Genomic DNA, 26053 nt, shown 5'->3' with positions numbered 1-26053 from the left:
TTGGTGTAGTTTCTTTGGTTTCTGAGTTAATGTAGAGTTAGAGCCTTTGCATTACTTAAATAGCACATCCTTGTCAGTATTTAAAGAGCTGTTAGTGAGCGCCCCAGGACCCACTTCTCAAAGCATCATTAAATCTTGCTCTGAAATAGTGAAGTCATAAAGTTCTTGGTGGCAGAATCCAAACAGTTGGTTTATAATTTGCAGCATAGCAACATTTATAAAATAATAATAGGTTCAAAATTAAGAAAGTGGAAGTTAATTGACATTTTTAAAGCTGAAACATAAACTCTCTTGTGTTAATGTTGCAACTGGAAATTTCGAAAAGAAAATTCCTACTGTAATATCATCTATGTGGAATACATATATGTCTATCACGTTTGCAATGTAACTGGGCAGTGGTTTTTGAAGACAGGAACATTTCAGCTGAGATACTGGCAGTGATGCTTGCTGGTATTCAATGGAAGACCCTAAATTTGCGTTCTTAGTTTTATTCTTTTCTTTTCTGTTCTCTCTCTAACTTTTTTTTTTTTTTTTTTTTTTTTTTTTGTAGTGAGAGGGCTCAGTAGTGCTTTGCCAGCATGATTTTGGGGCAATTTGGAGGCAGATATCGTGCACAAGCAGTGAGATATTTCCATGCATTTTACTTTCTGGACATCACCATGGAACATGTGGGGGTTTGTGCCTGCAGGCCGGGATGCTGCAGGACTCCCTGATCCATCACCGTTATGTCTTGGAGCTGCTCCAGTCAGTGAATGACTTTCTGTGCCTTGGAGGTAAGGTGATCTGATGCAGATGATCAGATGTGTAACAAAGTACTGTTACTTGAAATAGATAACCTATCAAAAATGGCTCTAAAATACAGGAAGAAGGAGGAGAAATGGCTGAGCTGCTTGCATGGGGAAAATTCTCAGGTGACTCCCTCATTGTGACTCCTGTCACTCCCCACCCCCCCAGCCCTGCACGGCAGTCATCGTGAAGCAAGCATGCACTTTCTCAGAAACGTGCTGAATTTCCTTGTGCCTCTGTTTGTTGGTTTTTTTTTTTTCAAAGCACATCTTGCCCATTGCTTAAATGCCATCCCTGCCAAGTCACCTCTTACACTCATTCTTCTGGACCTCGTCCGTACATAGCTGCTGAATGGATGAACAGAATGTAGTATCTCCATGTAGTGGAACATTATTCAGATGTAAGAGTGAATAAAAAAGAAAAAATAAATAAAGGGGAATATGAAAAAGGCCACCAGCTCTGGGAAGTCCACCCTGACTGCTCAACCCGCCCTTTTCCCTTTGAAACCCAATCACTTATGCTCCTCTCTACTCTTATTGATAGTACTTACCAACTTCTAATAAACTTTAACACTTTCAAAAAAAAAAAAAAGAGAGAACCTGATACCACTTCAACATGGACGAGCCTTCATAACAGCACGTTAAGTGAAAGGAAGCAGACACAAACGGCCACATATTGTTGACTTCAGTGATCTGAAATGCTCAGAATAGGCACATGCAGAGGCAGAGAGCAGGTGATGGTTGCAAGGGGCTTTGTGGAGGGGGGTTGGGGAGTGACAGCTAGTGACAAGGGTGTTCTCCTGGGGTGATGAAGTGTTCTGGAAATAGATGGTGTTGAGGGCTGCACTACCATGAGTGTGCAGAAGACTGCTGAGCGCTTTCTCTGGGAGTGCCTGTGGTTGGGGGCGGATTTATTTTGTTCTCATCCGTGAAGAGTCATCTTCTGCTGAGGCCATTCTACTCCTGTGAGTGGTGAGGCTCAGAGACTTTGCAGAGTCATGTGTTATTTTCCCCCTTGCTGAGTGTAAGCAAAAAATTTTTAAGCCTGAGAAAGTGCTCCATCTGCAGAAATGTCTTTCAGTTTTGCATGGTGTAAAAATCTTGAGAGATTTTTAATCGTTGAGGACAGCCTGTGGGGGGATACAGCCCGTGAAGCCTGGGTGACACTGGGAAGAGCCACGCTTCCATCCCTGACAGGGGTGGGGATTTCACCCCCGTTCAGATAGTGAAGGGCCCAGACCCGTGAGCGGAGTTGACAATCGTGAATATTTACGTGTATCCGCTGCTTCATCTTGGATATTAATTTCAAGCTGAGTCAGTTTGTGGCGGCAGCCTCATCCTACATCAGGAATCTGTACTATCTGCTCTTTGAGGTGAAGACCTTACAGACTTGATTATTTAACATTCTCCCTTGAATTGATATCTCAGATTCCTTTGTCAATAGTAAAACAGCAGAAATATAGACGTCCTTAATGCCGATGTGACCTGGAGTAGGTTTAGTCTCTGTGCCTCAGTGGCCTTATCTTCGGGGTGGGGAAGATGATAACAGTGCTTCCCTCAGAGGGGCTGGTGAGGGGAGAGTGAGGAGCATAAAGGGAGGACTTACACGAGAGGCTTATGAATGACAAAATTTAGTGTTTTCAGCCTGGTGAGGCCACAGGGGCCGAGATGGCCGAACAGAGCATTCCTAGCCGGAGCTCGATCCGTGTTGGCAGCTGTTATGATCAGTATCACCACTGTGGGTTATCAGGCAGTTTTAAGACTTGGTAATAGGAATTCATGAATAATGTTAAAAGATTAGACAACTCAGATCCGGTTTACATAGTTCTCAAGATTTCCTTTGAGAAATGGATATTTTCCCCCATCTTTAATCTGAGTTGAGTCTCTAAAAAAATTCTGTATTCCTCCATCTTTTTTATTTAATTCTCCATTTCTTGAAAAAAAAAAGTCTTTAAATGGAGTTACTGGTGTCTGAACTGAGGGTCTCATGCATGCTGAGCACATACTCTCTCAAGTGAGGTATAATCTCCACCGTGATTTTTTTTAAACTTTTCTTTCTTAGTATTCAGAGGTTAGAGGCCTCTAATTCTTTTTCTGGAGACATGTCCATGAACCTGTAAATCTATAATTAGTGGACAAAATTTGGTTTATGAAAAAATTCTATAAAACTTTCTGCAATCCATTCAAAAGGAAATGCTCATTGACATAAAATGTTTCTCCTTTATGGTGATTTCTAATTTTTTGTCTGCCTTAACTTATTAAAAGTAATCCTCATCATCATAATGACCAAGCTTGCTCTGAGTGGACACCTCCCTAAGGCTAAAATGCTTTCCTCATGTTTTACCTCATAGCAGGAGTTTAAGGGTAGGTATCAGTGTCTCCTTTTTTGCAGCTGAGGGATTGAGAGATGGGGCAGCTTGTCCAAAATCTCACACAGCTTGCGCTGGCAGACTCAGGGCTGTAACCCAGGCTGCACAGGATGCTTTCTCAATGGCTCCTCTGATCAGCCCCGTGTTGAGTGGTTTCCCAAACTCCTGTGAGTCCATAATTGAACGATTTTAGCGGTCTCAGTTTGATGAAGCCTTCAAAGGAGACACACCAGTGAGAATGTGAGACAGAGTGGCATAAATTGAAATTGTACATTTTCACAAATGTTGCATTCTCAGGCAATGACTTAAAAAGTATATGTTTTTTTATTTTAGTGCTCTGTAAACACTAAAAACAAAACATTAAAAATGATTATAATGCAAAATAGGAGTGGGCTTTGAAAGTCCAACCATTGCTAATGATGTTGCTTGTTTTTCTCTAGTGGTGCTTATTGACAGAAAAATTTACAAAGACTGAATTGGTTCTATGTAGTCTTAGTATGGAGGAAAGTTTTGTCAGTGAATATTGTAAGTAAAATCTTTACTCTTTTCTTTCCTGATGATGAATATGTAAGTTGTTTTCATGGCTAAAGTACATTTCCTCATTTGTGAAATTTGAGTGATGCCGTTTACCTTGTTTGACTGTGAGATGTAGACGCCTTGTATACGAAGCACCCAAGAGCTGCTGAGTAAAAATATGCTGTCACAAGGACAGATAGTTTAGAAGGATCAACTCTGAATACTAAAGAGTGTGGCTTGTTTCTGATGCATATTCAATATGCATATATATGAATATATGAATATGGCTTAAAGTAACAAGGATTCAGGGTTTTGTGTGTGTGTGCAGTATGAAGGTTTAATGAAACCTGTATCATTCTAGTGAGACAGGGACTAGTTAAATCACCTTAAGCAGACGGCCTTGAAGATTATTTACACAGAATGTGTGTTGTTACAACTCAGAATTCATGTTGCCGTGTAACCATCCACTCAGAAGTTTAAATTCGTAGAAATCTGACCGGAACTATTAAGTTTAGAAAAATCCACATTGATCATTTTAAGGGAATAAGCTTCTTTCTTTTGTGATTAAAGAAATTTTGATTTATTTTTCTGCATGCTTAATAGGTTTTAAAATATCAAAACATTGATTGACATGTCACTTTTTTTTAATAGAATAAAGCTCATGCTGTTTTAATGTGCAAATAAATGTTTTTGTATTTCAAAACACTTGTATGATTTCCTGGCTCTTTGAGAAGTATTTTGCAAGATACTTAGATTACCTACTGTTGGAAAAATACAGACGTGACTTTTATGAATAGAGGTCTAGTACAGATCTGTTGGTTTTTGCTACAGTGCATGACATGAGGCCTAGGAGAGAGAGCTTTGCTGCTGATTGCCGGAAGGACAGATCCCAGATCTCAGTCTCCCCTCCTGTAAAATGAAGTGGCTGGACTGGATTCTTTCCTCTTCTAAGATGAGTTTCCATGAGCCTGTGTCTTTTGTTTATATTCAAGAGTATTAGCAATGTCAGATTAAATACTGAATACCCCTCCCTTCCCCGAAGCAAACTGCAGTATGTGCTACATAAGCTTTTAGTTATATGAATCTTGTTTCTGATAAAACAGGCAATTTTTGTGTTGCATCTTTCCCGGCAACCTGGAAGGTCTTTTTAGCCATAGGAGGCGCTGTTGCACTTTCATACAGTCTTAATTTTCCTGTTTGTAAAAGAAGGCTTAACGAATATTTTTTTGCTTTGATTCCTTTGCTTAGTGATTCAGAATAGCACAATGTCCATTATGTCTGTCTACCTGGAAAAATTATTCTGCTTATATCTTTGTTTTATTCTGTCATCTCGCTGTGAACATTTCAGACTTGCTGTGCAGACAATGGCAAAATCGGTCTTTTATTCCAGTGTTAGCAACCAGTGAGCCGGGATTTTATAAAGCAGCTAGAAGCGGCCTCTTGAGCAGCTTAAAGCTGAAAAGTGTACTGAGTTCCCTGAGTATTGACCCAGCCGCTGTGTGTCATTTGGTGGGAGGTGATTTTGTACATAGAAGAAGGAGTGTAGTGATTTGACTTGGGTTTGCGTGCACGCGCTGCCACTGAGCCACGTGAGCCTGAGTCAGTTTGTTCTGAGTTTCTCCCTCGTCTGTGAGATGGGGATGCTCGTTTATGCTTTGCAGAATTGTGAGAATTAGAAATTATATAAAGTGTTTAGCACAGTGGGAATGTCAAAGGGCTCATAAAGTTTAGCTCCTGTTTTGTATGAAGCCATCATTTTAGAGTCTTTGGCAATTACTAAGAAACAGGAAAATAAGAAAAGCTGGTTTTATGATGAAAGATATTTGAGGAGGTTCCATAGTTCCTATACCCATAATTTAGCATCAGCAAAGTCAGGACGGTTACACAGTCGCCCTGAACCAATGTTAAGCCACAGAATTTTTTGGTACTTCATATATATTGGGGCTTAAGTGGACCCAATACTTATACACATGTTTTCTCCAGCAGCCAACTGAGAGATGACACAGAAGAACAGACAGGCGATAAATGTCTCCTTTATTACTGATGAAGCCACGTTCTCCATGAAATTCAGGGCTGTGGGAAAATGCGTGTCATGATACTGTGTCCCAGAATTAGAGACTCACGCAGTCCCAGGAAACTCTGGGCTACAGTGAGCCTTCCCTTAAGATGATCTGCCCCATCCTGCACAGGGCTGAACTGCCATGGAGCTGAACATCCCGGGTGCTTCCTAAGGGTGGCCAACACTGGAGGGAAAGGAAAGGTTTCATATGCCCTGCTTGTCTCTCCGGACTCACACCTCAATCTGGTATTGTGAAGAGTGCTAGCCGTTGGCCAGGGGTCAAGGGTGTGAAGGGGGAAGCACTCTTCATGGACCAGAGTAGTGTGGAGGAGGCAACCCTTCTCTCAGTTTAAACAGGTGGTGAGATGCAAGAGATGGGTGCTCTCCAAGAGTTTATAAGAGGGGAAATAAGGATTTCCTTTGGGACTCAGACTAGCCATGAAACACAGAAGATGATTAGTAGGGAGACTTGTAAATCTCTTTCTTATTAAATTCACATTTGTTGAGCACCAAAAATGTGCTACATACTTTTCTGAGCGTTTTACAGAAATGAATCCTTCAATCTTCACAACAAGTGAGTAAGGGAGATTTGATTGTTATCCCAGGTTTACAATGTGGAAATTGAGGCACAGAGAGAGTAAGTAAGTTGGCCAAGGTCACAGAGCTAGTAAGTGGCAGAGCTGGAATTTAAACCCTTGCTGTCTGGTTTCGAGGCTCCCAGGGATGGGCTTTGGGTGTTTAGAGGTATCTGCATCCCTGGATCTCTGTACATCTGTGCATCACTTAGCCCAGAAAGGACAGGGAAAAGAGAGTTACACAGGTGCTCACAGTCGTGTCTCAGCCACTGTCCACGGACAGTGCACCGTGATTGGCGTTAAATGTCTTCTGGGCTGCAGATCTGTTCGTATAACAGAAATTTAGTCCATTGAGTTAATCTAGAAAACCTTCCTGATCTGCTTCTGTCCATGGTTGCCATGTGACTGCCTGCCCGTGATTGGGCCGTTGAGGAGAATTTGTACTCATAGTTGAACTCTGATATTTCAGTCTGGTTCGTAGTTTCACATCTCCTGTTACATTAATAAATTCAATTTCTGGTTTTCTTGCATCAGTCTCTCATGAGTTTGGTTAATGTGACATCAGTCCATGGGAGCCCAGGGTTGCTGACGGTATATTTTCTGAGCACGTTGTGGCACTTCTACCCGTGCGGACCTGGGTGGAATATTTCCGCCTTCCGCACTGATTTCCCCGAAGAGCAGGGTCCTCTCCCACCCCCGGATTTGAGGCTGGGAGTTCACAGAGTAGGCCAGTCAGAGGCCAAGTCAACCAATCAGAAAATGATGAAGTCCTTGGAAGTGGGTTTAATAGAAAAAAAGGGCTTCCAGGTAGTCCGATGGGCTGTTCGAGTCCATTTGGTGAAAAGCTATCCACTGTTTCTGGTTGAGCTGCTTCTTTGCTGTTGAAAAGTCTGGATTACATGGAGGGATTTTAAAAAGCAGAATAGTGTGATTTCATGTGGTACATCCACACCGGTGAGAAGTGATGGATGACCGCCTGTGTCAGTCATAGACAGAGTCTTACAAACTTCATAAAACAGCTTAAAACTCTGCCATCTGAGTGCAATTCATATGGGGTCCAATTCATGACTGGGCATGCTGAGAGGGCAAATAATTGATAATGGCAGAAAGGACACGGAGGCATCAAAAAGGTCTCAGTCATGTTCCCTGTTTAAAGGATGTGGCACAATGTAATATATTTGAGCTGGTTCTTCACTGAACAGTTTTGAGTGTTTTCTGGGACTCCCCAGTGCACCAAGGTTCCGTGCAGCTGGGTGTCCCCTCAGTGCAGCTCTGTCAGCGCTCATCCTGGGCTGACGTGGTGTCACGGGGAGCAGGACGGTCAGCGTCCCCGGCTCCTCCGACCTCCGTTTCTTCATCTCAATGCTGGGTTTCTCTTCGGTGTCTACTTAGTAGGGTTGCTGAGAATCACACGTGATGGTGGTCAGGGGCGATTTGTGGTTGTCTCTGTGATTGTCATATAGTGAATATTTGATAGAAACTCTTGTTTTTTATTAAAATTATGGCTCCTAGATTGCAGTGGTTTTTAGTCTGCATTTACTCTTTTTATAAATTTATTCTTATTTTTAAATAAGCACTTATTTTTATTTATTTTTATGAAGGTACTGGGGACTGAAGCCAGCACATTGTGCATGCTAAGCAGGTGTTCTACAACTGAGTAATACAGACCCTCCTTGTCTGAACTTAAAAATAAATATTTCAATACACAAAATAGCTCTTAAACACCATCATGGGACCTATTTTCTGTATAGACAATTGAATACATATGCTATTTCAATAAGAATAAATGTTGTTGGGACATACTTTCTGAATCTGTTTATGTGTTTAAAAACGATCATAGGTAGTGATAAACACGAGTCTTGGATCCACTACTTAGGGTCTGTTTTGCCATCATGGGAAATTATATTCTACAGAGAAGGCTAATTGGGTCTCGTTGATATTTGGATGATTTAGCAGATGATGAAGGCTTTCAAAAGCTGACAGTTTTGTATTTTAAACTAACTACAAAGTTATCTTCTATAAATTGGAAGTCCTCAGCTTGTGAATTGCCCAGTAATTCAGTGTGTACATGTCTGTGTCTCTGTGAACGTGTGTGTGTGTGTGTGTGTGTGTGATTTCAGGAAGGTAGAAATAAGTTCCATATAGCCTTCTGATACCTTTCTCTTCCAGTTCAAGGTGTAGGCATATATTTATACAAATAAATTGATACTTTTTTGTCATTTGGCATATTGGTGTGTATAAAAGGTTCTCATACTTGAGCTTAGAATATAGGGGAGATAGAGGCAGGAAGGTTCCTTACACTTTGTTCAGGATGAGAAACAGTAGCTTTTCTTTTTTCTACTAAAGCAAACTGGCACTGAATTGTAACATTCTATTACTCAGAATTGCTTTTCTGATCAGGTACGAGTGCCTCAGATTTTTCAAGGCAACATGAATGATGAAATGTGTTTTAGCAGTTATCTTTAAATGTAGTTTTATTTTTTAAGTAAAAGGCTATAGCCTGTTCTTTCTTCCAGCGTTACAAGAAGTTCCCATTGATCCAGGTACATGATAACTGTGCTTAGTTTCTTCGGGTTATTGTTTTTTTTTTTTTTTAAGTGCTTGTTTCATTGTGGTGTGAATGAATGTTTAAAATTTCTGGATTTTGATTTTTAGAACATGCTGATTTATCAGAACTGTTAAAATCCTGATTGTTGTTTGGTCCTCGTTTGGTGGGGCAACCTATTGATTTCTGTTGTCTGTTAAAGAGGGAAATTCTTCCTCTAGCCTGTAGATCATTAAGTGAATGGTTTGCAGTGTGCCTTTAAAATTCTTTGAATGCATTGAGCATGTTTGTCCAGTGAATTTTGAATTGACTCATAGTAATGACTTTGTTTGATTCTGTGGCTTTTGCTCCTCTCCACATGAAGTTGAATTCTCTGTTGCATTTTATATACGTGTTCTTAACAGGGGAAGAAATTTTGCATATTTTACATAGGTGGGTTTTCCTATCCCCTCTGAATGCCTTCTGTAATTGATACAGCGAAAATCTGTTATTGCAGTGCTTAATTATTTCATAAACTATTTTTTGGCTTAATCAGAAACAATGAAACAGAATGATAATTAAAAAACATGAAAACCTTCCTTCCTTTGAAGAATAGAAATGAGGTGGTCAGGCTCACGCGTGCTTTGTAACTGACACCCTTACTTTCATGTCATTGTGTATCATGATTCGGAGTTGGAGTTGCTTCAGGTTTGTAGATTTTTGTTTTAACATTTGTGTTGAATTCATTCTCTAGGCTGATGTTTCCTGTTGCGTTTGTGGAAAGTGTAGGTGAAGGGAAACAGATGCTAAGTTTTGTATTCAGGAGGCCTGAGTTGCTGAAGGGAATAGAGTAGAGGGTGGGCTGAGTAACAGAGTGACACTCCCTCACCTCCAGGCTGAAACTGATGAACAATGAAATCAATTAGGTGTATCGGTATTTATTTGACCAATAGAAGTCAGAGGGCCCAGACTGTCTAGTTATGCGCAATGGAAAGTACTGAAATCACCTGCAGAATTAGGTGATTTACCAAGTAGAAGCAGCTTAGAGCAATCAGAAAAATCAGTTCTATGATGAGATATAAAAAGAATATAATATCTATTATTTCTGAAACTTTTCTATGTTAAGTTGTGTAGAGCTAAAGTTAAGTTCCAAACACCAGGATTTAAGAGTCTGGGTGGTTCTGTGGGATCGTTATTCAGGGATGTGTCTAGACCCTGCTGGAATGCCCGAAGCTGGCAGGAAAAGACCCAGAGCCAGGATTTGTCATTCTAGGGTGTCCTCCATAAGGGTTCCATATGATAGCCCATGATTGGGTTAACAAATTTAACAGACACCAGATGCATGTCAACCTTAAGAAGAAAAAGTGTGCTTAGTAACTGCTTTCAAGCAAGCACCTGTGCATCCTCACTCCTGTCTCCTTGCCATAAAAAGCAGAGACAATGCCTTGCTTGCATATTTGAGGTTTTAGATAGCACTCTGTTCATTGCACAGCAATGACCCAGGCCCTCAGCTATAAATGCTGGGCTTGCGTGCTGTTAGATAGTCTATTATCCCCAAAACACGGACCTGGCTGGACTGGTGGCCTGCTTTGTAATGAATATCTAAAGAATTTATCTTGTTCCCCTCTCCCCATGACTCCCCTAAAGGTAAACTAAGCCTTTTTACTCATTGTGGATTCTACAATCTCTGTCTCATCCTGTCTTTCCCCAAGTTCCTGTTTACTATCACACAACTGTTAAAGACTATTTCCTTTGATTATACCCAATAAATATGGGAGCATTTGAGAGGCTCTTGGAGTTGGCTCCCTACTCCCTCTCGCTTTCTTTCCTTTTTCCACAGTCTTGAGTCATTAATTCCATGTCGGTAAGACTTCTGCCAGCCAGTACCCACAGTTCCATGTGAGAAGGATGCAGACTTTATCTCTCCTACCCGAGGGAGAGAGAGAAGAGAATTGAGATCTGCTCCCCCGTGGTCCCTTCCTGCCCCAGGGCCACTGCAGTTCACCTGCAACCTTCTGGCCTCTGCTCTCATGGCCTCTGTCCCAAGAATGATATCAGCCTTTTTTTCCCTTGTCAATATTTCCTGTGCCTTTCAGGAGTTGGTCTCTTCTCTGCAATTCCACCCTGGCAGATGTGATGGTGGACAGCGTGCTGGTGGGCAGTCATTTGGGGACTCCCAGGAGCCATTCTGATTCTCCTGAGTCTCTCATTCGGGGTTACAAAACTGTCGAAAACCGGAGGAATCCCATTCAAGTGAGGTTAACAAAGTATTACATCACTTTCACTTTTTTTTGAATTTTCAGTGGAGAAATGATTTGTAACAAACTGTTCCAGATTTTCGGCCGCCTGCTTTCCTCACCACTATTTCCTTGTGGCTCTGGTGCTTGTTTAAAGAGTCAGGTTTCTTCTCTGGTCATTTCTAGCAGCTGGGCTTGCCGAATCCTTGATCTGCATTTGAAGCAGAATGCTTCTTCGTGATGTCAAACTGATTTTCCTTGTCATGTCTTAATATTTTGTGTACACTCAGCAACTGTTTCAAGTGAAATGCTCTTGTCCAATTTCGGTTAACTCACATTTGCTGAACTCCTGCTTTCATGCTGAGGGCAGTTTCTTCTTCCTGTAATAAAATTTAGCAATTTGCATTTACTATGGGAAGGTACTGGCCCGAGGTGCTCTCGTTCTTAACAGTTTTAATAACAATTCACCCCTTAAAATGTACAGTGGTTTTTACTCTATGCCCAGAATTGTGCATCCCATTCAATCTTAGAACATTTTCATCCCCCCAACAGGAAGCTCCTTATGCATAAGCAGACATCCCCATCTTCCCCATCCTCTCACAGCCCCATGGAGCCACTTTTCTCTCTCTGTGGGTTTGCATCTGCTGGAAATTTCATGTAAATCGAGTTAATTCATGTAAGTGGAAGCATCTATTGTGACTGACTTCTTTCACACTGAGTAACGTTTTCAATATTTGTCCACTTTGTGGCCTGGGACAGTACTCTATGCTTTGCTATTGCTGAATAATATTCCTCTGTATGGCTGGGCCCCTCTGTTTACCCATTCATCACGTGATAGGCATTTGTGTTGTTTCTGCTATTTGGCTGTGATGAGTAATGGCACCGTGAATATTCCTGTAGGAGTTTTTATGTGAACATTTGTTTTCAGTTCTCTTACGTGTGTGCCCAGGAAGCAAAATTGCCTGGTTATTCAGAAACCAAATGTTCAACTCTCTAAGGACCTGCCAGGCGTTTTTGCAAAGTGGCCAGGCTGTGTTACATCCTCACCAGCAACGGCTGCGACCTCTGCATCTTCTGTGTCCTCATTAGTGCTCGTTACTCTTTTTTTGATTATAACCTATTGTAATGAGTGTGAAGCGGTTTCTCCTAGTGGTTTTGACTTGATTTCCCTTACAGCTAATGATATTGAACATCGTTTCGTTGTGCTTATTGGTCATTTGTATATTTTCCTTGATAAATGTTTTTCAGATCCTCTATTCATTTTTTAATTGAGTTGCCTTTTTATTGTTGAGTAGTAGGAGGTTCTTTTTGTTTTTGTTTTGTTTTTTTTTTTTTTTTGGTAGATACAAATTCCTTATCAGATAAATGATTTGAAAAAATTTCTGCTGTGTGTTGTTTTTTCACTTTCTGGATGGTGTCCTTTGAAGCAAAGTTTTAAAATTTGATGAACTCCAATTTATCTCTGTTTTCTTTTTCCTTGTCCTTTTGGGGTAATATTTAATATCTGAGGTATTTTATTTAAACTTTTATATATAAAATAACTTAATTATTAGGACCGTTCTAGGAGACGGGTGCTGTTGTTGTCCCAAGTCTATGGATAGGAGACTGGGATGCAGAAAATTTCACTGACTTATCAGTGTCAAAGCTACGCAGTGCTGTGGGAGTTCAGACCCTCATGTTTGTCCCCAGCATCTGTGCTCTTCACCACCATGCTCCACTCCTTCCTGGAATCGTTAATGAAAAATCTTTACTTTTTTGATTTCTTGTTAGTTTTTGTTTTTCTCATTGGGGCCTCATCTCCTCATTTTCCTTAAAGAGATCAGTGTAGGTTTATTTTAGGTCTCATGTAGGCAGAAGCATTGCTATCAGTTAATTTCTTTATTACTCACTCCCCATTGATGGCTGATGCTAGTTGACCTAATGAAGTCTTGCTTTAGTCTTTCCTTCTCATGACACTAACAACAGAGTCATGACTTACAGAATGCTTAAAGAAGAAAGTACTTGATTGATTTTATTTTGCTACCCAATCAAACCAATCAAATAAAAACCCCAGAATTGACACAGACGGTAAGCCCTCCAGAATAGGCTCACTGCCTTCCTTGTGTTTCATTTGTTTGGTCACAGTGTCTGGATAGTGCCTTGCTGTCCAGCAGTTTTGTTAGGATACAGTGCTCGTGAATCATTGTAAGGACAGAATTTTGACAATAGACTGTGCTGTTCATTTCACGAGGGAAAAGTTAATATAGAAAACACTGCTCAGATCTATTTTAAAATTAAGCTTGGAATTTTGAGAAGAGTTCAAGAAACCATACAAAGATCTTTTTCACTAATTTTAGATCTATCTTAGACAAATTATGGTTACATAGAAGAGTACCTTATCAAGTAAATTTGACAAGAGATGTGTATTATTGATTATTTGTTTTAGTTGAAATATTCTACCTGGGATAAAATATTCAGTGCCCATAAATGAACAAATATGTTTGTATTTCTATGCAACATGGGAGCAGACTTCATATGTTTCTATATAATATATATGACTGTGTGTTTTAATCTGTCTTTCAGTGTTTTTATAGTTTTTCAGCAATGTTGTAACTTTAGAATTCTTCTAAGAAATTCACCCCAGATTCTAGTGCAGTTTGTACTGTGTATCCTGTCTTACGCATGGGATTCCACTGTCCCCACAGGGAGGAATTTCCTCTTCTATTGTGTTAGTATCACAGTTAAAGGAACTGTGATTTCTAGGCCTTTGCTCTCCATGTGTTTGCAGTTGGCTGTCAATCGCGATTTTCCCTTTCTTGAGTTTTCATTGTTCAATTAGAATTTTTGAAAATAACTATTAATATGTTGCATCGATCTCCCTAGAAACTTGATGTGTTTGTGCTTTTCAATTTTCAATTTATGTAAAATGTAAATACACACTTGTTTTTAAGTAGTCCTTTTTCACTGGATATTTGGTTACCTCTTTATAGTTAAAATATTTTTTTCCCAATGAATGAATCGGTGTGCATATTTTAAAAGATACCTTACTTTTTATTTTTCTTATTGTAACAGTTATATTCATTGTAGAGAATTTAGAAAATACGGATATACACAGTAAAAACTTCACAATGGCCTCTAATCTCACCTAGACATACAGATGTTAGGTTTGAAAATGAGAATTACAAGTCCTCTCAAATTGTTCTTCTTTTTCAAGTACGTTCTGGTTACTGAGACCCTTGAATTCCCATATGAATTGTAGCAGCAGATAGTCAGTTTCTGCAGAGGAGACCGCAGGGATTGTGATCGAGGCCACGTTGAATATACGGATCGTTCTGGGGAGCACTGCCATTCCAAGAGCGCTGTCTTCTGATCCAGCAATGTGCGTGGTTTGTCTGTCCTTGTATTTAGGTTTTGTTTAATTTTTTTTTAACAATGCTTTGAGTTTACAGAGTTATTTTCCTTTTTTTTTTTTTGCCTTTATACTGAGGACAAGTGTGCCAGGTACAGGGATCAGAAGTGTATTTGAGCCCCGCCACTTGCTGCCACCATGGTCGCTGCGCTCTTGCTTCACCCGCTCTACAATGTTGCACAGAATAGGACCTCAGTAACTCTCTCTCGAATGATTATATGCTTGTTGGATGATGCTTGAGAGTCCGTGTGATGATTTTTTTTCCCCAGCCTTTCCCCACTTCTTTACTATGCCCTTTCTCTTCCTTTCCTCCAGCCTGGGTTTCAGTTTACCTGTGGCATTGATTTTTCTTGTCTGTAGACACTTCCTTTCACTGGTTCACGATAATTTTACATGTGGGCTGTGGAAACTTGCTAGATGTCAAGAAAGAGCCAATCCATTGCATGCTAGTATTTTTAGAGTGCATTATTGTTTTATCGATTGAAATTAAATCAGGGTGACCCCCTGAGCCCTCCCGTGAGCTGATTTTGCCTTCCTACAGGTGATAATGCTCTGACTGCTGAATGTGCCCTTTCCGCAGACTTGGTTTTGGAGTTAAGTCACCATCAGTGGAGCCCTCTCTTTAAAAGTTGAAGAAAATATTTGCTCCTTCTCCCTGGTTGGGGACTTGGATGAGATGAGGTAACAGATAAAGAATGGAGCCCCACCTCATTCTAACACCCGCTCATTCCGTTTCTTTCTCCACGGAAAAAGAGTACAATTCAACACTATAAAGATTGATTGTGAGCAAATGAGATAGACAGGACAACCGATCATTTATTAAATATACTTTCATGCCAGAAACAAATGTATTATACACACAAAAAGCACACAAAGCACGGTAGTACCGTGATTACAAACGTGGGTCCGAGTTCGAGTCCTGCTCTGGAATGACCAGTCCTGTGAGATGGAGAACTGGTAGGTCGGCTTAGCCTCTCCCGGGCTTGTTTTCTGTCCTGCAGAGATGGGGCTCGCTAGGGGTCCCTCCCCCTTAGAGGTGCTGTAGTGTGCAAATGATGCGCGTGGGCAGCCCGAGCACAGCTGCTCGTTCCTCGTAAGTGCAGGAGAGCATAGCTTTTGTGGTGAAGGCTTTATAACAGCCCCGTGTAGACTCTCAGTGCTACAAAGGGATGCCTTGTGGTTTGGAGATGGGATTCTCATTTCTGTAAATACCCAAGGATTGTGTAATTGGGCCCTGCTGATTTGAATGTATTCTTTAGAAAGTACATATTGTAGATATATTTTTCAAGCATGCATGCTTTTTTCTTTTATTATTTATAGTTCTACCCTCTCTCTTGGTGGGACTTTTCATGGAATCCAGGAAAAAGCCCTAAGCCACCTAGCTCTTCACACGTCTCCGTGGCGGTTTTCTTCCCTGACTAGAAGAGGGTTCTGCATAGGGAATTTTCTTTGTTCCCCTTTTCTTGGAGTCTCTCTGTCTGTCTGCCCACCTCTCACCTGTCCAACTGTCCATTTCTCTACCCACTCATTCTTCTGACTTGTTCCAAAAAGCATTTCAGGCAGCTTACAGAAGAACAGATACCAAATAAACAGGTGAGAAAATGGGGCCAAGTTCAGACAGTGAGGCTAGGAGGCGAGCCTGCGTGAGTGTGGCAGGCATGAGAGACACGTGTCTGCCCTGTGACTTATAAGATCGACAGCAAGAGTGTGCCTGAGGCTCCCAGCAGACACAGGGAATCAGGGTTTGTGGGAGATGCTCACTGGCTGTGAAATAAATAAGTGGCTGAGGAGAAGCCCAGCCTTTCCAGCTACTAAGGCTTAGAATATTTTGAGTGTCTTCAACATCAGAGTATTTCTTCTTTTCTTTTGTCAGAGTTCTACATATAGTTGGTTACATTCTGTACCTGGAAATTTCTACAAAATTTCTTCCCACGTGAGTCCTATGACTCGGGAATGGGGTGGTTCTGCTCATTGACTGGGTTTGGCCAGAAACCGAAAATGACAGCTTCAAAGGAGCCTGGGATTTGTCAATTATGTTTTGTCAGTACTGTAGAGTTCAAAAAATGCTTTCACAGTATCTCTCCATCTGAGGCGGCAGCGTGCTCTCTTACCAGCATCAGGAGCTCAGGGCCACGGGATGGTGGGGGCTGACTGCATTGCCGTCAAGACAGCTGAGCTAGTCACTGCAGGTGTGGTTCTTTTACGTAAGGCCTTTCATGTTCTTTACTTGAATGTTTCAACAGGGAGTTAATTAACTGAGTCAATTAACATTTAATAAATATGATGCTTGGTTGAAAAGACAGTTATAGACAGAATATAATCTCTGAAGCCTTTAAAAACGGTTTCATTACTGAAATATCAGTGGGGGAGATACACAGTTTATCTTATTTATGCCTGTCTTTTAAAGTAACAAAGAAAGAAGACAGAAAATGCAGAGGATGGTTTCTGTTCTTCCTTTCTGCTTGCAGGTGCCCTCACCTCCAGTAGCATCCATCCAGACACCGGAAATGACACTGGCCGTGCTCAGAACTTCCTCAGCCCTGAAGACACAACTGACAAATAGAAGGGGGCCACGCCCTTTTACAGCAGGTGCTCTCACTTTGTGGATCCTTATGTAACTGAGCGGTGTCAATCAGGATTGCCCGTTTTACATTGTGTGGCACTGCTGCGGTGTCTCCTAGTTACTTGTTTCTGTAAGTATTCATGTATTATTCCCCACTGCGTGGTACTAAACGTCTAAAAATGCTTTTTTTCAGATGAAAAATAATGTGCATTTAATATAATATGTCTGAAAAAAAGGGGCAAAAGATTCTATCCTGGTCCCTCTACACAGAGATAATAATTAACAATTTAACATTTATTTTCTGTTCTTTTCGTTAGTGTGTATCATCTCTGTCATAAAAACCAGTGAGCACTCTGTCCCTGTTTACTGTTCGGAGACCTCCATTTTCCATTCGGCTTATTACATGTTTTTCTACAATATTCTATCTCCCCTGGCATGATTTTTAAAGACCAGTGTAGCATTCTGTCTTATGGAGGCATCGTCCATTTTACTTCGGACTTAAATAAACTTTTAAATTCCAAGTATACTTAACTGAAATACTGAAAAGAGAACTGTGGTGGTACAGGAAGGCCCCTAACTCCCTTCCCATTATTTCCTGGGAGTAAAAGCTGTTGAAAATTTGGTATATATATTTCATGACATTTATGCCTATGAGATACATATATATACACATATGAGAAATCAATGTATAGGTGTGTGTATATACGCTTTATTTAAAAATGAGACCATACTATACGTTTTTCTGCAGCTCGCTTTATTCACTCAGGGGTATATCATGGACGTCCTACCACTCCAGACTCACCCGGCCCTTTCAGATAGATTGGAGGGGTCTCCTGATGTGCGGGTGTCGTCTCTTGTCCACGGACACATTTGGTGGGAGAGTGCTGTGGACAAGGCCCTGGACCACGGCGAAACGCCGGCTCCCTCAGCGCCCGCAGCTCGCCTTGATTTACCGCATCATTGTGTTGATGGTGGACAGTTAAGTTTTCTCCATTTTCCACTGTCAGAAAGAATGTTTGAGTTGCATCCTTCTTGTACAGACATTCCTGTGATCTTGTATGTGTATTCCTTTAGTTAAGGCTTCTGGAAATTTAGTCCCTGGATGTGACATTTACATTCATCACAGACTCCTTTCAAGTGACTAGAAATTCCTTCTCCATTGGGGAATGAAAAAATGCACAATTACTTATGTAACCAATTCTCTATCGCTGGATATGATTTCACTTCAGTTTTTCTTCCCACCTTTGTATACATTGCTGTGTAAATGCCCTGATGGGTACATCTTTTTGGACTGATTTTTTTTTCCTAAAGGAAACGATTCCTAGTAGAGGAGGTGAGTCAGTGTGTATGTACGTATTTCAGAGCTTACAAATCCATTGATATGTCATCCTCTGAAAATGTCGCTCATGATTTGTTCTCCCACAGATTGACACTAGCTAGAATATCTTAAAAATATTTGCCAATATGATAAGCAAAAGTGCTTTTTCATTGTTTTTGTTTGCATTTGATAACCAGTGAAGTTTTGAGCATTTTTCACTCATTAGCCATTTGACTTTTTTAAAATGAATGATTCCTTTTGTCCTTTGCCCACATTTAAGTGAGGGAGCTTCTTGTTGCTTTGTGACAGCTTTTTGTATGTTATGAAAATTAACTTCGTGAATTCATCAACATGTATCACAGAGCTTTTTCTTGTCATTTCTTTCCTTTCATTTTGTTCAGGAAGTTTTTTGATTTTTGTTGTGGCTCAAACTATTCTTAGGATAGTAAATGTCTTCCTTATGGGTTTTATCTTTGACATTATTCTTAGAAATACTCTCTTATAATGGAATAAATCTCTTCTGTAGGTTTTTATAATCTCTAAGATGGAGATTATAATAGTACATGTTATAATGAGGAGAAGTTGAGTTAATAAGAGCAAAGAGTTTTATTTGCTGTTACTAGTACTTTTTAATATTTACATCACTATCTGCAATTTATCTTGTGGTCATTATGACAGGAATGGAATTTATTCTTTCCAGGTGATTCTCTGTCCCAGGACAATTATCGAATTCATAATTTTTTCTTTGATTTGAAATCCCACCTGTACAAAATACTTACATACACTAGAGTCTCTTTTTGAGTTCATGGTTCCCTTCTGTCAATCTCCTTTCCTTACTCCAGCACCATAGCTTACATATTGTAAAAATTTATTTAATAACTGGCAGTCTGATTTTTTTTGATTCTTTTCTTCCATCCCAAATTTTCTTGTCAAGTATTATGACTTTATTATTCCTGAAGAATTCCAAAATATTTTGTTCAAGTTAAAAAAAATCAGATTGGAATTTTCATGGGATATTTTAGTAAGTTTTGAATTATTCTTAGGAGAACTTACATCTTTACAAAACTGCTTTTCTCCATGCAATATGTTTATGTCTCTACATTCATACCTCTTACTTTAACCCTCAGTACAGTCCTGAAGTTTCTCCATTTAGAATATGGGCATAATTTTTGAATTTATTCCAGATTATTGTTTATGTTTTAGTTAATTTTGTAAGTGAGAATTTTTTGCTATTATATTTTTAAATGCTTAAAACTGACATTTAGAAAGGAAGATTCGGTTTGTCAATACTTACTTTGTAACTTGTCATTTAAAATTGTAAGTATTAAGTACTTATTCCAGAATCTTTTCTTTTCTGTTTTTAAAAATTTGTTTCCAAGGTTCTCAAAATGTTCATAGCTAAGTAGTTTAAGTGGGGACACAGATGGAGAGAGGTAGTGTGGCTCACGTACAAACTGTGAGCACATTCATGGCTGCCTTTAGGCTGGAGAAGCTGCAGAAGAGCTCAGGTTAGACCAAGGGTGGCTTTTTCTGCACTTGAAAGCCAGCTTTCCTGCCTGTATGGTGAAGCCTGGTGGGCGTGGCAGGTACATGATCAAGGTCTGATCAAAGTCATTGGCTGCACAGAGCGCTGTGTCTGTGAGAACTGGAGACCATTACCATGGGAAATGCTTGGCGCCAGGAACACTGCAGGGGAGCAGGGGAGCCTGTGTGTTAAGGATTTTCCAGCCCTGGGAGTGGGAAGATGAGACTCTGCATTCAGATCTGAGTTTGAATTCATCCTCTCTTGTTTACTGGTCCTCTGACTTTTGTCAAGTTATCTACCCGCTTTGAACTCCTGTTTTCTTGTCTCTCAAAACAGGAGAATTGCAGCCTGCTGCTAGAGTGTTTGCTCAGGGTAAATGATTTGTGTCTATAAGATGCCACGTACAGTCACAATCTCAGTGAGAAATGGGCTGTCGCCTCTTCTGCAAATCAGTGCTCGATAAGACATCGGGGGAAAGCCAGTCCCTAATTTGTATGTGATGCAATGAGGAACAAAATTAACGTCTTGCCTTTCCCTAGCAGTATTCTTACTTCTTTGCTTCATTTACCTCTTTCCTCCTTTACTCTCCCCTTTCACCTCCTCCACCAAAAGAGTCTGAGTTTGTCTCAGAACACTATATTCAACTTACTTTAAATGTTGGCTCATCCCCATGAAATTACATTGAAATTAAAAATAATCTGTACACGTCCCAGACATGATTATATTTGATTTACACACACACACACACACACACACACACACACACACACACACACACACACACACACAATCAGGCTACCTCCCATTTGCTGAGGGAGAAGGACCACTTTTTCTGAGATTTCATTCACTGAGCGTGAGAGCAAAGTCTCTTAAGCAGAAATTCGCCTGGCTTCTTGCATGGTTTTTTAAATTGGATTTCTGCTTTGTGTCCACAGAAATAGTCTCCTATTAGAAGAGGGGAAGTGGAGATATAGATATTCTGCTGAGATATTGGTGTCATCATATTTGAGTTGGAAAGGACTTACGACAGCATAGAGTCGTACCTTTTTATGGGTGAGAATCCATGATAGTGTAACTTGGACAAGAACCCGGGTCTTCTGTCTTCATGTCCACGCGGATGAAGAGGCAACTGAGTGGGGGATGGCAGGGATCCTTGCTTGAGTTCCGGGGTCTTGCTAGTTTCCATTGTTCAGCTGCCTTTAGTTTATGTCCATGTGGCCTCTCATGGGAAGGTCACTCTATCCTGATAGATTGAGTTTCTAATCAGCAAAAAGGTCTGGACCCACTCATGTTTCCCAGAGATTTTCTGCTGACCTGCTGACACTTTATATATATGAGACCTAAGAAACTGCTGGATATAAAATCCTTATTGTTATCATTGCCCTCGAGTTCCACAGAAATGGGGTGCTGTCTCAGGCTGTCTAAGGCCAGCTCTGAACAAAGATAGGGTGATAGGCTGTGCAGCTGGACACTCCCCAGTCGAATGGGATTTCCAACTTAGTTTTTAGAATCAGGCAGATTAGTTCAAATCTTACCTTTACCAGTTATTAGCTTTGTGACCTTGAGGAAGAAACTTTACGTTTTTGGGGACAAATTTTCTTTATCTGTAAATAAGTTCAGTATTTATTTTAGTGTTTTTGTTTTAGAATTGAATGAGCTAATTCCCTCATTTATTCCTAAAATACTGATCACATGGTTCTATGCTGGTGACTTAGTGGTTGATTACTAAGGGACTCAGTAGTGAGAATATGGGTGAGGCTCCGTGGATAATAGAGCTTTTATTCCATGATATGCTTGTAAAAGACTGGATTGCAGTGGATTTTTAGTAAATGTCCATTCCTTTCCTAATCCCCATTGATTGTGTATATATCTTTATACTAATATATGAACAATTTTTTATTGCAATTTAAGTCTTTTTGTAGTATTTAAAGTATGCAGCTATAACAAAAATACGTGAAATAAAATGATTTGAATTTATTTTCTTTTCAATAAGCAAAACAAAATAAAATAGAAAAGAAAAGAAAAAGTTTTGAAGGAGTAGAAATAATTTTATTTCCGTGGAATCGACTCTCTATGTTAGGTTTTTCCGTTGTGTTTTTAAACAGCATATAAAATTGACAGATTTTGACTTCAGTGTTGATAGCTGGGTGAGTATGGGTTTTTTTGTGGTTGTCTTTGATGAATTATTTGCACTAGATCATAAATAATGTGCATGTAACATATTGGAAACGAGGAAAGTGTGGATACATACTACCTCCAAAGCAGTCATTTTGTTACCGAGTCCAAACTCATTCTGCTCACCAAATGACAGGCCAATAAACTGGGAGATGAGGTGTTGGAGCAAGGAATAGTGACTTTATTTGCAAAGCTGGCAGACCCAGAAGATGGCAGACTGATGTCCTGGAGAACCATCTTCCCCAAGTCAGAATTGAGTCTCCTTTTATACTAAAAAGGGGCGGGGCTGCAGTTGGTTGTTGGAAACTTCTTGTTGTATGAATTGCTTGTCCTTTGAATCCGCTGTTCTTGCAGCTGTCCATGTGGATCAAATCATGTTGCCCCTGTAAAACCTCCAAAAATAAAACAAAGTTATTCTCTATTTTGCAACTTGCCATCTCTACGTAAGTGCAGATAAGTTAGCATCCTTCAAGATCACGGCCAGGAGAAGAGGCTGTCCTGGATATTTCAGTCTAAAGGCAACTTTCTTTTACAAATGGTGCAGAGATAGCAAGTCTGAGCCTAGAAAACAGGGCACAGGGTTAAAACCAAAGGAACAGACCTAACATTGGGTCAAAATTGTTCTTTTCTAATACAATTCCCTTTTCCACTTCATAGATAAATTTAGTAAGAAACATGAGCAATTTTGTATTTTTGCTTCTTAATAACCGATAAGTGGGCCAACTATATTTTTGAGAGCAGGGATGCTGTGCGGGCATAGGGGACACAGCAAACTCTTGTTGGGGGTGGCCGACCCTGGAACATGTCTGATGCCCCGTAAGTGTTGGTGAGGGTCCCCCTAGCCAGCAGCTCTATTTAGGAGCCAGCATATGGGCATTGATATCTGGAGACCTCATTTTCGGTTGCAGGAAATTTTTTAGATACTGCGATTGAAGAATCACTCCAGCTGGGGATAATTAGGGAAAAAAGGAAAAGGAAAAGGGTTTGGAGTAGAGTAGAAGAGAAGGACATCAGATCACCGAGCCTGAGTGCTTGGCAGCGGGGCTTCGGGGGAGAGGGGAGCAGACGTGGTGAGGGGCCTGGCCCCGGAACCAGCTCCTGCACCTGTCCCCGTGCCCAAGCCACATAGCTTTTAATTGGGCCACCTCTCTGGGCTGGATGTCACCCTGGGCAGAACCTTGAGAATCGAAGGTAAGGCGTGGGCAGCACTCACCTAGGGGTTCACTGTGGATTTCGGTCAAGTCCACAGTGCCTTTTCTGGTCATGTGTCTTCACTTGTCCTTTATCTCAGGATCTGAGGAGGAGGAGAAAGGAACTCAGGTAGAGATCCAGGAAGATATCCGACTGTGTTAAGAGAGGACAGACACAGTGACACGGGGAGCGAGGACACTTGCAGCAGAGTAAAATTACTTCACAACTATTGCTTCAGAGTTGCAGGTGTGAGAGAGCCTAAGCCTGTCTCAGAGTGCAGGGGACAAGTGGAAAGGAATGGCAAAATTTCCTCTGAAAATTGAAATTTTGTTAAATAGCCTGCTACTGTTGATTGTATCACTTGAATGAATGCAGGCATATTTCTGTGGGCATTTATAGGTTCACTCAACCCCACCAGCCCCTCTTGCCCCCATCGGGGATGGGATTTCTCAAGCACAGTGCCCCTCCTGCTTGGGTGGGCCACGCTGCGTGTCCTCGCCTGGGGCCGGGCTGCTGCAGGGCACTGAGTCCCCGAGGCTCTGCCTGGGAGACACGACAGGAATATCTCTGCTCTCGACTGAGGGCCTCCTTTTCCCCCTGCAGTGTAAGAATGCCGGTGACTGAGTTAGAAGCATGCTCCCAAGCTCTCCATGTCCTTGCCATTCAGAAGCGGACACTGGAAGCTTCCAAATTTTTCCAGAATGCGTTCTACATTCACCTTCGGCAGGTGAGATTATGTCTTTACCCAAGTGGAGGAATTACTGCCGTTTTCCTGGAACTTACTCACCACTAGTCCATCTGATTTTTCTGTGCTAGGATTCAGTATGGCCTGCTGAAGTATGTGGAGTCAGATCTTGAAACACTGATGAAGAGGATCATTTATTTTATTTCTATATATGATAGCCTTTTACTTTCAAAATTCAGAATTTTTGGTTCTTTCAGGAATTTTTGGGGGGTTGGCGAAACAACTTTGCTCTTACCATCTTTGAGACCTGTTGCTTTGTGCCTCTCACCTGTCTTCTGTCACTTGTGAGGCGATACCATTTGTGACCCTGTCCGTGTTTTTCATTTTATAAAACATATAGTCTGTTAAAGTACAGTCCCTTTTACTCCGAAGATATTCCACAAAAACTACTAAAACCTGGGTGTGGTTTTAATAAGACAGAATCATTAGAACATGTACTTGCAGGTTGCTAGTGCAAAATCCCCAAATCAATAGTCTAGCTCAACATCTAAAATCTTTCTAATCTACCTGGGATTTGTATGGATAAGTGAAGCAGTTTGCTAAGAACTCAAGACCAGGGTTAGAATACAGGCTGGTGTAGCTCAGCAGGTCCTCTTGAGCCAGCGCTGTGCCAGAGGGTGGGGCTGAGGGGGAGAGGGCTGGGCCTTGGGGAAAGGGGAGGGCCAAGAAGGAGGGGGGTCCTGTCGTTCCTGAGCTCAGTTTCATGGCAAACACCTTCACCAGGTGAAAAACTTGGAGTTTCTTCTAAGAACAGTAGGTTTGAAAAGAGTCATAAAAGCACAGGAGTGACAATAACTCTTTTGTGTCTAGTATGGGAGAGCGGCTGTGGGGCCACATGTGAGACTCGTGAGTCCAGGTGTGCAGTGTTGGTGGCTTCCACCTGAGCGGTGGGAAAGTCAGTGGGATAGTCAATGGGAAAAAACGAACAGACTTTATGCATGTTTAGATGGTAAAAAGGAAAGGTTGAATGATGTCTGTGAAGGTAGGATGGAGTTAGGCCCAGGTTTCTGGGTGGATTAATGAGGTAAGTGATGGTCCTGCTGTGCTCTGAGGAGGGAAAGCTGCAGAGGGAGCTCTGGGGGAAAACTGATGAGTTCAGCTGTGTGTAAAGTGAAAGGCTGTTCGATGTGTGGTCTGGTAGCTCAGGTGAGAGCCTGTAGCGTGTAGCGGGAGGGGAGAGAGACTGTCAAATCATTTTGTGAGCATACAAATAATTATGATTAATGATACACTTAAGCCTCTACATTCTGGATTTAAAACCCATTATCATTTTGCTATATTGACTGCAGAGGTTCCTATTTTTTTTAACAGAAATAAAATAAATAGAAAGAAAATAGTGGAGTTAATGAACATCATAGAGTTGATGTGTGTCCTTGTATGTATTTTGATAACTCATCTGTTTACAACCATAATCTGTAAAAAGTTAACTAGTTTAGCATAAGAGTTAAACAGAGGGACGTTACACACAGTGTTGGTGCTTGAAGCTGATCTTCTCAGGCAAATTATGTCGCCTCTCTGTGCCTTAGTTCCATCTTCTGTGACTGCCCACGGGCCCCTCATCACAGCTCATTTCCTAGACTAGATGTTGGGAGGGAGGCTGCTGAAGGGAGTAAGAAGTGGCAACTGCTAGGGACACTGAAGAGAGACACAAAAAGTGATTAAAGCCGATAAACTCAGTACACACTAATACTCTCAAAAGAGAGAGTATCCCGCAGTGTTTTGAGCCACTTAGCGTATGGGAAACAAAACCACGTGGACCCAAAGCTCTTGAGCATGTGAATATTGTGGGTGGGAGGGTGTCATCAGAAAAGGGTTGAGAAAAGGCCTTTTGGTTTCCCTTGACGTTTCCAGTAAGGATGGGGAGCAGAAGAGAAAACACCCTGCTTCACAGTGGAAGCTGCTGTTTTGTGCAAAAATGACCAAAGGTTGGAGACCAGTCATCAGCGGTGCTGGCAAATGAAGAGACTTCGGGATTGGGTGGGGCACTTGCTGCGACTTCCAGGTGACCTGCTGGCTGGGGGCTGTGTGGCGGGCAGTAGGTTTGCATGTTGACCCGGGCATAAACCCTGGCTCTGAGGCTGCT

The 26053-nt window shown here is 41.1% G+C and overlaps 1 protein-coding gene across 14 annotated transcripts in view; it reads left to right on the top strand.

The window, feature by feature from the left end:
• The window catches only part of LOC141579336 (uncharacterized), a 150204-nt gene that overhangs the window by 37725 nt on the left and 86426 nt on the right, over window positions 1-26053 (top strand). For 7 of the 14 annotated variants that reach the window (XR_012510511.1, XR_012510510.1, XM_074374518.1 and 4 more), the window contains 4 exons: window positions 14259-14423; window positions 14995-15134; window positions 16922-17146; window positions 23829-23952. The gene's annotated coding sequence lies outside the window, so the exon portion shown is untranslated. Of the gene's footprint in view, window positions 1-550; window positions 683-14258; window positions 14424-14994; window positions 15135-16921; window positions 17147-17764; window positions 22456-23828; window positions 23953-26053 lie in introns of those variants that run through there. The other 7 variants (XM_074374501.1, XM_074374502.1, XM_074374509.1 and 4 more) reach the window with 5 other exon arrangements.

Source organism: Camelus bactrianus, chromosome 12 (genome assembly GCF_048773025.1).
Source record: "Camelus bactrianus isolate YW-2024 breed Bactrian camel chromosome 12, ASM4877302v1, whole genome shotgun sequence".
Lineage (NCBI taxonomy): Eukaryota > Metazoa > Chordata > Mammalia > Artiodactyla > Camelidae > Camelus > Camelus bactrianus.
The sequence above is the reverse complement of the archived record's forward strand: the minus strand, read 5'-3'. Positions and strand labels throughout refer to the sequence as shown.